The following is a 12,329-nucleotide window of genomic DNA, read 5'->3' on the forward strand; positions in this document are numbered from 1 at the left end:
GTTAGCGTCAGGACAACTAGGGTTAGCGTCAGGACAACTAGGGTTAGCGTCACGACAACTAGGGTTAGCATCAGGACAACTAGGGTTAGCGTCAGGACAACTAGGGTTAGCGTCAGGACAAGTAGGGTTAGCGTCAGGACAACTAGGGTTAGCGTCAGGACAAGTAGGGTTAGCGTCAGGACAACTAGGGTTAGCGTCAGGACAAGTAGGGTTAGCATCAGGACAACTAGGGTTAGCGTCAGGACAACTAGGGTTTGCGTCAGGACAACTAGGGTTAGCATCACGACAACTAGGGTTAGCGTCAGGACACCTAGGGTTAGCGTCACGACAACTAGGGTTAGCGTCAGGACAACTAGGGTTAGCATCAGGACAACTAGGGTTAGCGTCACGACAACTAGGGTTAGCGTCAGGACAACTAGGGTTAGCGTCAGGACAACTAGGGTTAGCGTCAGGACAACTAGGGATAGCGTCAGGACAACTAGGGTTAGCGTCAGGACAACTAGGGTTAGCGTCAGGACAACTAGGGTTAGCGTCACGACAACTAGGGTTAGCGTCAGGACAACTAGGGTTAGCGTCAGGACAACTAGGGTTATCGTCAGGACAACTAGGGTTAGCGTCAGGACAACTAGGGTTAGCGTCAGGACAACTAGGGTTAATGTCAGGACAACTAGGGTTAGCGTCAGGACAACTAGGGTTAGCGTCGGGACAACTAGGGTTAGCATCGGGACAACTAGGGTTAGCGTCAGGACAACTAGGGTTAGCGTCAGGACAACTAGGGTTAGCGTCGGGACAACTAGGGTTAGCGTCAGGACAACTAGGGTTATCGTCAGGACAACTAGGGTTAGCGTCAGGACAACTAGGGTTAGCGTCAGGACAACTAAGGTTAATGTCAGGACAACTAGTGTTAGCGTCAGGACAACTAGGGTTAGCGTCGGGACAACTAGGGTTAGCATCGGGACAACTAGGGTTAGAATCAGGACAACTAGGGTTAGCGTCAGGACAACTAGGGTTAGCGTCAGGACAACTAGGGTTAGCGTCGGGACAACTAGGGTTAGCGTCAGGACAACTAGGGTTAGCGTCAGGACAACTAGGGTTAGCGTCAGGACAACTAGGGTTAGCGTCAGGACAACTAGGGTTAACGTCAGGACAACTAGGGTTAGCGTCAGGACAACTAGGGTTAGCGTCAGGACAACTAGGGTTAGCGTCAGGACAACTAGGGTTAGCATCAGGACAACTAGGTTTAGCGTCAGGACAACTAGGGCTAGCGTCGGGACAACTAGGGTTAGCGTCGGGACAACTAGGGTTAGAGTCGGGACAACTAGGGTTAGTGTCCGGACAACTAGGGATAGCGTCAGGCCAACTAGGGTTAGCGTCAGGACAACTAGGGTTAGCGTCAGGACAACTAGGGTTAGCGTCACAACAACTAGGGTTAGCGTCAGGACAACTAGGGTTAGCGTCACGACAACTAGGGTTAGCGTCAGGACAACTAGGGTTAGCCTCACGACAACTAGGGTTAGTGTCACGACAACTAGGGTTAGCGTCAGGACAACTAGGGTTAGCGTCAGGACAACTAGGGTTAGCGTCAGGACAACTAGGGTTAGCGTCACGACAACTAGGGTTAGCGTCAGGACAACTAGGGTTAGCGTCAGGACAACTAGGGTTAGCATCAGGACAAGTAGGGTTAGCGTCAGGACAACTAGGGTTAGCGTCAGGACAACTAGGGTTAGCGTCACGACAACTAGGGTTAGCGTCAGGACAACTAGGGTTAGCGTCAGGACAACTAGGGTTAGCGTCAGGACAAGTAGGGTTAGCGTCAGGACAACTAGGGTTAGCGTCAGGACAAGTAGGGTTAGCGTCAGGACAAGTAGGGTTAGCGTCAGGACAACTAGGGTTAGCATCAGGACAAGTAGGGTTAGCGTCAGGACAACTAGGGTTAGCGTCAGGACAACTAGGGTTAGCGTCACGACAACTAGGGTTAGCGTCAGGACAACTAGGGTTAGCCTCACGACAACTAGGGTTAGTGTCACGACAACTAGGGTTAGCGTCAGGACAACTAGGGTTAGCGTCAGGACAACTAGGGTTAGCGTCACGACAACTAGGGTTAGCATCAGGACAACTAGGGTTAGCGTCAGGACAACTAGGGTTAGCGTCAGGACAACTAGGGTTAGCGTCAGGACAAGTAGGGTTAGCGTCAGGACAACTAGGGTTAGCGTCAGGACAACTAGGGTTAGCGTCAGGACAACTAGGGTTAGCGTCAGGACAACTAGGGATAGCGTCAGGACAACTAGGGTTAGCGTCAGGACAAGTAGGGTTAGCGTCAGGACAACTAGGGTTAGCGTCAGGACAACTAGGGTTAGCGTCAGGACAACTAGGGTTAGCGTCAGGACAACTAGGGATAGCGTCAGGACAACTAGGGTTAGCGTCAGGACAACTAGGGTTAGCGTCAGGACAACTAGGGTTAGCGTCACGACAACTAGGGTTAGCGTCAGGACAACTAGGGTTAGCGTCAGGACAACTAGGGTTATCGTCAGGACAACTAGGGTTAGCGTCAGGACAACTAGGGTTAGCGTCAGGACAACTAGGGTTAATGTCAGGACAACTAGGGTTAGCGTCAGGACAACTAGGGTTAGCGTCGGGACAACTAGGGTTAGCATCGGGACAACTAGGGTTAGCGTCAGGACAACTAGGGTTAGCGTCAGGACAACTAGGGTTAGCGTCAGGACAACTAGGGTTAGCGTCGGGACAACTAGGGTTAGCGTCAGGACAACTAGGGTTATCGTCAGGACAACTAGGGTTAGCGTCAGGACAACTAGGGTTAGCGTCAGGACAACTAAGGTTAATGTCAGGACAACTAGTGTTAGCGTCAGGACAACTAGGGTTAGCGTCGGGACAACTAGGGTTAGCATCGGGACAACTAGGGTTAGAATCAGGACAACTAGGGTTAGCGTCAGGACAACTAGGGTTAGCGTCAGGACAACTAGGGTTAGCGTCGGGACAACTAGGGTTAGCGTCAGGACAACTAGGGTTAGCGTCAGGACAACTAGGGTTAGCGTCAGGACAACTAGGGTTAGCGTCAGGACAACTAGGGTTAGCGTCAGGACAACTAGGGTTAACGTCAGGACAACTAGGGTTAGCGTCAGGACAACTAGGGTTAGCGTCAGGACAACTAGGGTTAGCGTCAGGACAACTAGGGTTAGCATCAGGACAACTAGGTTTAGCGTCAGGACAACTAGGGCTAGCGTCGGGACAACTAGGGTTAGCGTCGGGACAACTAGGGTTAGAGTCGGGACAACTAGGGTTAGTGTCCGGACAACTAGGGATAGCGTCAGGACAACTAGGGTTAGCGTCAGGACAACTAGGGTTAGCGTCAGGACAACTAGGGTTAGCGTCACAACAACTAGGGTTAGCGTCAGGACAACTAGGGTTAGCGTCACGACAACTAGGGTTAGCGTCAGGACAACTAGGGTTAGCCTCACGACAACTAGGGTTAGTGTCACGACAACTAGGGTTAGCGTCAGGACAACTAGGGTTAGCGTCAGGACAACTAGGGTTAGCGTCACGACAACTAGGGTTAGCGTCAGGACAACTAGGGTTAGCGTCAGGACAACTAGGGTTAGCATCAGGACAAGTAGGGTTAGCGTCAGGACAACTAGGGTTAGCGTCAGGACAACTAGGGTTAGCGTCACGACAACTAGGGTTAGCGTCAGGACAACTAGGGTTAGCGTCAGGACAACTAGGGTTAGCGTCAGGACAAGTAGGGTTAGCGTCAGGACAACTAGGGTTAGCGTCAGGACAAGTAGGGTTAGCGTCAGGACAAGTAGGGTTAGCGTCAGGACAACTAGGGTTAGCATCAGGACAAGTAGGGTTAGCGTCAGGACAACTAGGGTTAGCGTCAGGACAACTAGGGTTAGCGTCACGACAACTAGGGTTAGCGTCAGGACAACTAGGGTTAGCCTCACGACAACTAGGGTTAGTGTCACGACAACTAGGGTTAGCGTCAGGACAACTAGGGTTAGCGTCAGGACAACTAGGGTTAGCGTCACGACAACTAGGGTTAGCATCAGGACAACTAGGGTTAGCGTCAGGACAACTAGGGTTAGCGTCAGGACAACTAGGGTTAGCGTCAGGACAAGTAGGGTTAGCGTCAGGACAACTAGGGTTAGCGTCAGGACAACTAGGGTTAGCGTCAGGACAACTAGGGTTAGCGTCACGACAACTAGGGTTAGCGTCAGGACAACTAGGGTTAGCGTCAGGACAACTAGGGTTAGCGTCAGGACAAGTAGGGTTAGCATCAGGACAACTAGGGTTAGCGTCAGGACAAGTAGGGTTAGCGTCAGGATAACTAGGGTTAGCGTCAGGACAAGTAGGGTTAGCGTCAGGACAACTAGGGTTAGCGTCAGGACAACTAGGGTTTGCGTCAGGACAACTAGGGTTAGCGTCACGACAACTAGGGTTAGCGTCAGGACACCTAGGGTTAGCGTCACGACAACTAGGGTTAGCGTCAGGACAACTAGGGTTAGCATCAGGACAACTAGGGTTAGCGTCAGGACAACTAGGGTTAGCGTCAGGACAACTAGGGTTAGCGTCAGGACAACTAGGGTTAGTGTCAGGACAACTAGGGATAGCGTCAGGACAACTAGGGTTAGCGTCAGGACAACTAGGGTTAATGTCAGGACAACTAGGGTTAGCGTCAGGACAACTAGGGTTAGCGTCAGGACAACTAGGTTTAGCGTCAGGACAACTAGGGCTAGCGTCGGGACAACTAGGGTTAGCGTCGGGACAACTAGGGTTAGAGTCGGGACAACTAGGGTTAGTGTCCGGACAACTAGGGATAGCGTCAGGACAACTAGGGTTAGCGTCAGGACAACTAGGGTTAGCGTCAGGACAACTAGGGTTAGCGTCACAACAACTAGGGTTAGCGTCAGGACAACTAGGGTTAGCATCACGACAACTAGGGTTAGCGTCAGGACAACTAGGGTTAGCCTCACGACAACTAGGGTTAGTGTCACGACAACTAGGGTTAGCGTCAGGACAACTAGGGTTAGCGTCAGGACAACTAGGGTTAGCGTCAGGACAACTAGGGTTAGCGTCACGACAACTAGGGTTAGCATCAGGACAACTAGGGTTAGCGTCAGGACAACTAGGGTTAGCGTCAGGACAAGTAGGGTTAGCGTCAGGACAACTAGGGTTAGCGTCAGGACAAGTAGGGTTAGCGTCAGGACAACTAGGGTTAGCGTCAGGACAAGTAGGGTTAGCATCAGGACAACTAGGGTTAGCGTCAGGACAACTAGGGTTTGCGTCAGGACAACTAGGGTTAGCGTCACGACAACTAGGGTTAGCGTCAGGACACCTAGGGTTAGCGTCACGACAACTAGGGTTAGCGTCAGGACAACTAGGGTTAGCATCAGGACAACTAGGGTTAGCGTCACGACAACTAGGGTTAGCGTCAGGACAACTAGGGTTAGCGTCAGGACAACTAGGGTTAGCGTCAGGACAACTAGGGATAGCGTCAGGACAACTAGGGTTAGCGTCAGGACAACTAGGGTTAGCGTCAGGACAACTAGGGTTAGCGTCACGACAACTAGGGTTAGCGTCAGGACAACTAGGGTTAGCGTCAGGACAACTATGGTTATCGTCAGGACAACTAGGGTTAGCGTCAGGACAACTAGGGTTAGCGTCAGGACAACTAGGGTTAATGTCAGGACAACTAGGGTTAGCGTCAGGACAACTAGGGTTAGCGTCGGGACAACTAGGGTTAGCATCGGGACAACTAGGGTTAGCGTCAGGACAACTAGGGTTAGCGTCAGGACAACTAGGGTTAGCGTCAGGACAACTAGGGTTAGCGTCGGGACAACTAGGGTTAGCGTCAGGACAACTAGGGTTATCGTCAGGACAACTAGGGTTAGCGTCAGGACAACTAGGGTTAGCGTCAGGACAACTAAGGTTAATGTCAGGACAACTAGTGTTAGCGTCAGGACAACTAGGGTTAGCGTCGGGACAACTAGGGTTAGCATCGGGACAACTAGGGTTAGAATCAGGACAACTAGGGTTAGCGTCAGGACAACTAGGGTTAGCGTCAGGACAACTAGGGTTAGCGTCGGGACAACTAGGGTTAGCGTCAGGACAACTAGGGTTAGCGTCAGGACAACTAGGGTTAGCGTCAGGAAAACTAGGGTTAGCGTCAGGACAACTAGGGTTAGCGTCAGGACAACTAGGGTTAACGTCAGGACAACTAGGGTTAGCGTCAGGACAACTAGGGTTAGCATCAGGACAACTAGGGTTAGCGTCAGGACAACTAGGGTTAGCGTCAGGACAACTAGGGTTAGCATCAGGACAACTAGGTTTAGCTTCAGGACAACTAGGGCTAGCGTCGGGACAACTAGGGTTAGCGTCGGGACAACTAGGGTTAGAGTCGGGACAACTAGGGTTAGTGTCCGGACAACTAGGGATAGCGTCAGGACAACTAGGGTTAGCGTCAGGACAACTAGGGTTAGCGTCAGGACAACTAGGGTTAGCGTCACAACAACTAGGGTTAGCGTCAGGACAACTAGGGTTAGCGTCACGACAACTAGGGTTAGCGTCAGGACAACTAGGGTTAGCCTCACGACAACTAGGGTTAGTGTCACGACAACTAGGGTTAGCGTCAGGACAACTAGGGTTAGCGTCAGGACAACTAGGGTTAGCGTCAGGACAACTAGGGTTAGCGTCACGACAACTAGGGTTAGCGTCAGGACAACTAGGGTTAGCGTCAGGACAACTAGGGTTAGCATCAGGACAAGTAGGGTTAGCGTCAGGACAACTAGGGTTAGCGTCAGGACAACTAGGGTTAGCGTCAGGACAACTAGGGTTAGCGTCACGACAACTAGGGTTAGCGTCAGGACAACTAGGGTTAGCGTCAGGACAACTAGGGTTAGCGTCAGGACAACTAGGGTTAGCGTCAGGACAAGTAGGGTTAGCGTCAGGACAACTAGGGTTAGCGTCAGGACAAGTAGGGTTAGCGTCAGGACAAGTAGGGTTAGCGTCAGGACAACTAGGGTTAGCATCAGGACAAGTAGGGTTAGCGTCAGGACAACTAGGGTTAGCGTCAGGACAACTAGGGTTAGCGTCAGGACAAGTAGGGTTAGCGTCAGGACAACTAGGGTTAGCGTCAGGACAAGTAGGGTTAGCGTCAGGACAAGTAGGGTTAGCGTCAGGACAACTAGGGTTAGCATCAGGACAAGTAGGGTTAGCGTCAGGACAACTAGGGTTAGCGTCAGGACAACTAGGGTTAGCGTCACGACAACTAGGGTTAGCGTCAGGACAACTAGGGTTAGCCTCACGACAACTAGGGTTAGTGTCACGACAACTAGGGTTAGCGTCAGGACAACTAGGGTTAGCGTCAGGACAACTAGGGTTAGCGTCACGACAACTAGGGTTAGCATCAGGACAACTAGGGTTAGCGTCAGGACAACTAGGGTTAGCGTCAGGACAACTAGGGTTAGCGTCAGGACAAGTAGGGTTAGCGTCAGGACAACTAGGGTTAGCGTCAGGACAACTAGGGTTAGCGTCAGGACAACTAGGGTTAGCGTCACGACAACTAGGGTTAGCGTCAGGACAACTAGGGTTAGCGTCAGGACAACTAGGGTTAGCGTCAGGACAAGTAGGGTTAGCATCAGGACAACTAGGGTTAGCGTCAGGACAAGTAGGGTTAGCGTCAGGATAACTAGGGTTAGCGTCAGGACAAGTAGGGTTAGCGTCAGGACAACTAGGGTTGGCGTCAGGACAACTAGGGTTTGCGTCAGGACAACTAGGGTTAGCGTCACGACAACTAGGGTTAGCGTCAGGACACCTAGGGTTAGCGTCACGACAACTAGGGTTAGCGTCAGGACAACTAGGGTTAGCATCAGGACAACTAGGGTTAGCGTCAGGACAACTAGGGTTAGCGTCAGGACAACTAGGGTTAGCGTCAGGACAACTAGGGTTAGTGTCAGGACAACTAGGGATAACGTCAGGACAACTAGGGTTAGCGTCAGGACAACTAGGGTTAATGTCAGGACAACTAGGGTTAGCGTCAGGACAACTAGGGTTAGCGTCAGGACAACTAGGTTTAGCGTCAGGACAACTAGGGCTAGCGTCGGGACAACTAGGGTTAGCGTCGGGACAACTAGGGTTAGAGTCGGGACAACTAGGGTTAGTGTCCGGACAACTAGGGATAGCGTCAGGACAACTAGGGTTAGCGTCAGGACAACTAGGGTTAGCGTCAGGACAACTAGGGTTAGCGTCACAACAACTAGGGTTAGCGTCAGGACAACTAGGGTTAGCGTCACGACAACTAGGGTTAGCGTCAGGACAACTAGGGTTAGCCTCACGACAACTAGGGTTAGTGTCACGACAACTAGGGTTAGCGTCAGGACAACTAGGGTTAGCGTCAGGACAACTAGGGTTAGCGTCAGGACAACTAGGGTTAGCGTCACCACAACTAGGGTTAGCGTCAGGACAACTAGGGTTAGCGTCAGGACACCTAGGGTTAGCGTCACGACAACTAGGGTTAGCGTCAGGACAACTAGGGTTAGCATCAGGACAACTAGGGTTAGCGTCACGACAACTAGGGTTAGCGTCAGGACAACTAGGGTTAGCGTCAGGACAACTAGGGTTAGCGTCAGGACAACTAGGGATAGCGTCAGGACAACTAGGGTTAGCGTCAGGACAACTAGGGTTAGCGTCAGGACAACTAGGGTTAGCGTCACGACAACTAGGGTTAGCGTCAGGACAACTAGGGTTAGCGTCAGGACAACTAGGGTTATCGTCAGGACAACTAGGGTTAGCGTCAGGACAACTAGGGTTAGCGTCAGGACAACTAGGGTTAATGTCAGGACAACTAGGGTTAGCGTCAGGACAACTAGGGTTAGCGTCGGGACAACTAGGGTTAGCATCGGGACAACTAGGGTTAGCGTCAGGACAACTAGGGTTAGCGTCAGGACAACTAGGGTTAGCGTCAGGACAACTAGGGTTAGCGTCGGGACAACTAGGGTTAGCGTCAGGACAACTAGGGTTATCGTCAGGACAACTAGGGTTAGCGTCAGGACAACTAGGGTTAGCGTCAGGACAACTAAGGTTAATGTCAGGACAACTAGTGTTAGCGTCAGGACAACTAGGGTTAGCGTCGGGACAACTAGGGTTAGCATCGGGACAACTAGGGTTAGAATCAGGACAACTAGGGTTAGCGTCAGGACAACTAGGGTTAGCGTCAGGACAACTAGGGTTAGCGTCGGGACAACTAGGGTTAGCGTCAGGACAACTAGGGTTAGCGTCAGGACAACTAGGGTTAGCGTCAGGACAACTAGGGTTAGCGTCAGGACAACTAGGGTTAGCGTCAGGACAACTAGGGTTAGCGTCAGGACAACTAGGGTTAGCATCAGGACAACTAGGTTTAGCGTCAGGACAACTAGGGCTAGCGTCGGGACAACTAGGGTTAGCGTCGGGACAACTAGGGTTAGAGTCGGGACAACTAGGGTTAGTGTCCGGACAACTAGGGATAGCGTCAGGACAACTAGGGTTAGCGTCAGGACAACTAGGGTTAGCGTCAGGACAACTAGGGTTAGCGTCACAACAACTAGGGTTAGCGTCAGGACAACTAGGGTTAGCGTCACGACAACTAGGGTTAGCGTCAGGACAACTAGGGTTAGCCTCACGACAACTAGGGTTAGTGTCACGACAACTAGGGTTAGCGTCAGGACAACTAGGGTTAGCGTCAGGACAACTAGGGTTAGCGTCAGGACAACTAGGGTTAGCGTCACGACAACTAGGGTTAGCGTCAGGACAACTAGGGTTAGCGTCAGGACAACTAGGGTTAGCATCAGGACAAGTAGGGTTAGCGTCAGGACAACTAGGGTTAGCGTCAGGACAACTAGGGTTAGCGTCAGGACAACTAGGGTTAGCGTCACGACAACTAGGGTTAGCGTCAGGACAACTAGGGTTAGCGTCAGGACAACTAGGGTTAGCGTCAGGACAAGTAGGGTTAGCGTCAGGACAACTAGGGTTAGCGTCAGGACAAGTAGGGTTAGCGTCAGGACAAGTAGGGTTAGCGTCAGGACAACTAGGGTTAGCATCAGGACAAGTAGGGTTAGCGTCAGGACAACTAGGGTTAGCGTCAGGACAACTAGGGTTAGCGTCAGGACAAGTAGGGTTAGCGTCAGGACAACTAGGGTTAGCGTCAGGACAAGTAGGGTTAGCGTCAGGACAAGTAGGGTTAGCGTCAGGACAACTAGGGTTAGCATCAGGACAAGTAGGGTTAGCGTCAGGACAACTAGGGTTAGCGTCAGGACAACTAGGGTTAGCGTCACGACAACTAGGGTTAGCGTCAGGACAACTAGGGTTAGCCTCACGACAACTAGGGTTAGTGTCACGACAACTAGGGTTAGCGTCAGGACAACTAGGGTTAGCGTCAGGACAACTAGGGTTAGCGTCACGACAACTAGGGTTAGCATCAGGACAACTAGGGTTAGCGTCAGGACAACTAGGGTTAGCGTCAGGACAACTAGGGTTAGCGTCAGGACAAGTAGGGTTAGCGTCAGGACAACTAGGGTTAGCGTCAGGACAACTAGGGTTAGCGTCAGGACAACTAGGGTTAGCGTCACGACAACTAGGGTTAGCGTCAGGACAAGTAGGGTTAGCGTCAGGACAACTAGGGTTAGCGTCAGGACAAGTAGGGTTAGCATCAGGACAACTAGGGTTAGCGTCAGGACAAGTAGGGTTAGCGTCAGGATAACTAGGGTTAGCGTCAGGACAAGTAGGGTTAGCGTCAGGACAACTAGGGTTAGCGTCAGGACAACTAGGGTTTGCGTCAGGACAACTAGGGTTAGCGTCACGACAACTAGGGTTAGCGTCAGGACACCTAGGGTTAGCGTCACGACAACTAGGGTTAGCGTCAGGACAACTAGGGTTAGCATCAGGACAACTAGGGTTAGCGTCAGGACAACTAGGGTTAGCGTCAGGACAACTAGGGTTAGCGTCAGGACAACTAGGGTTAGTGTCAGGACAACTAGGGATAGCGTCAGGACAACTAGGGTTAGCGTCAGGACAACTAGGGTTAATGTCAGGACAACTAGGGTTAGCGTCAGGACAACTAGGGTTAGCGTCAGGACAACTAGGTTTAGCGTCAGGACAACTAGGGCTAGCGTCGGGACAACTAGGGTTAGCGTCGGGACAACTAGGGTTAGAGTCGGGACAACTAGGGTTAGTGTCCAGACAACTAGGGATAGCGTCAGGACAACTAGGGTTAGCGTCAGGACAACTAGGGTTAGCGTCAGGACAACTAGGGTTAGCGTCAAAACAACTAGGGTTAGCGTCAGGACAACTAGGGTTAGCGTCACGACAACTAGGGTTAGCGTCAGGACAACTAGGGTTAGCCTCACGACAACTAGGGTTAGTGTCACGACAACTAGGGTTAGCGTCAGGACAACTAGGGTTAGCGTCAGGACAACTAGGGTTAGCGTCAGGACAACTAGGGTTAGCGTCACGACAACTAGGGTTAGCGTCAGGACAACTAGGGTTAGCGTCAGGACAACTAGGGTTAGCATCAGGACAAGTAGGGTTAGCGTCAGGACAACTAGGGTTAGCGTCAGGACAACTAGGGTTAGCGTCAGGACAACTAGGGTTAGCGTCACGACAACTAGGGTTAGCGTCAGGACAACTAGGGTTAGCGTCAGGACAACTAGGGTTAGCGTCAGGACAAGTAGGGTTAGCGTCAGGACAACTAGGGTTAGCGTCAGGACAAGTAGGGTTAGCGTCAGGACAAGTAGGGTTAGCGTCAGGACAACTAGGGTTAGCATCAGGACAAGTAGGGTTAGCGTCAGGACAACTAGGGTTAGCGTCAGGACAACTAGGGTTAGCGTCACGACAACTAGGGTTAGCGTCAGGACAACTAGGGTTAGCCTCACGACAACTAGGGTTAGTGTCACGACAACTAGGGTTAGCGTCAGGACAACTAGGGTTAGCGTCAGGACAACTAGGGTTAGCGTCACGACAACTAGGGTTAGCATCAGGACAACTAGGGTTAGCGTCAGGACAACTAGGGTTAGCGTCAGGACAACTAGGGTTAGCGTCAGGACAAGTAGGGTTAGCGTCAGGACAACTAGGGTTAGCGTCAGGACAACTAGGGTTAGCGTCAGGACAACTAGGGTTAGCGTCACGACAACTAGGGTTAGCGTCAGGACAACTAGGGTTAGCGTCAGGACAACTAGGGTTATCGTCAGGACAACTAGGGTTAGCGTCAGGACAACTAGGGTTAGCGTCAGGACAACTAGGGTTAATGTCAGGACAACTAGGGTTAGCGTCAGGACAACTAGGGT

This window comes from Phyllobates terribilis, unplaced genomic scaffold, assembly GCF_046119375.1.
Source record: "Phyllobates terribilis strain yellow unplaced genomic scaffold, ASM4611937v1 Scaffold_8__6_contigs__length_399053987, whole genome shotgun sequence".
NCBI classification, from domain to species: Eukaryota; Metazoa; Chordata; class Amphibia; order Anura; family Dendrobatidae; genus Phyllobates; species Phyllobates terribilis.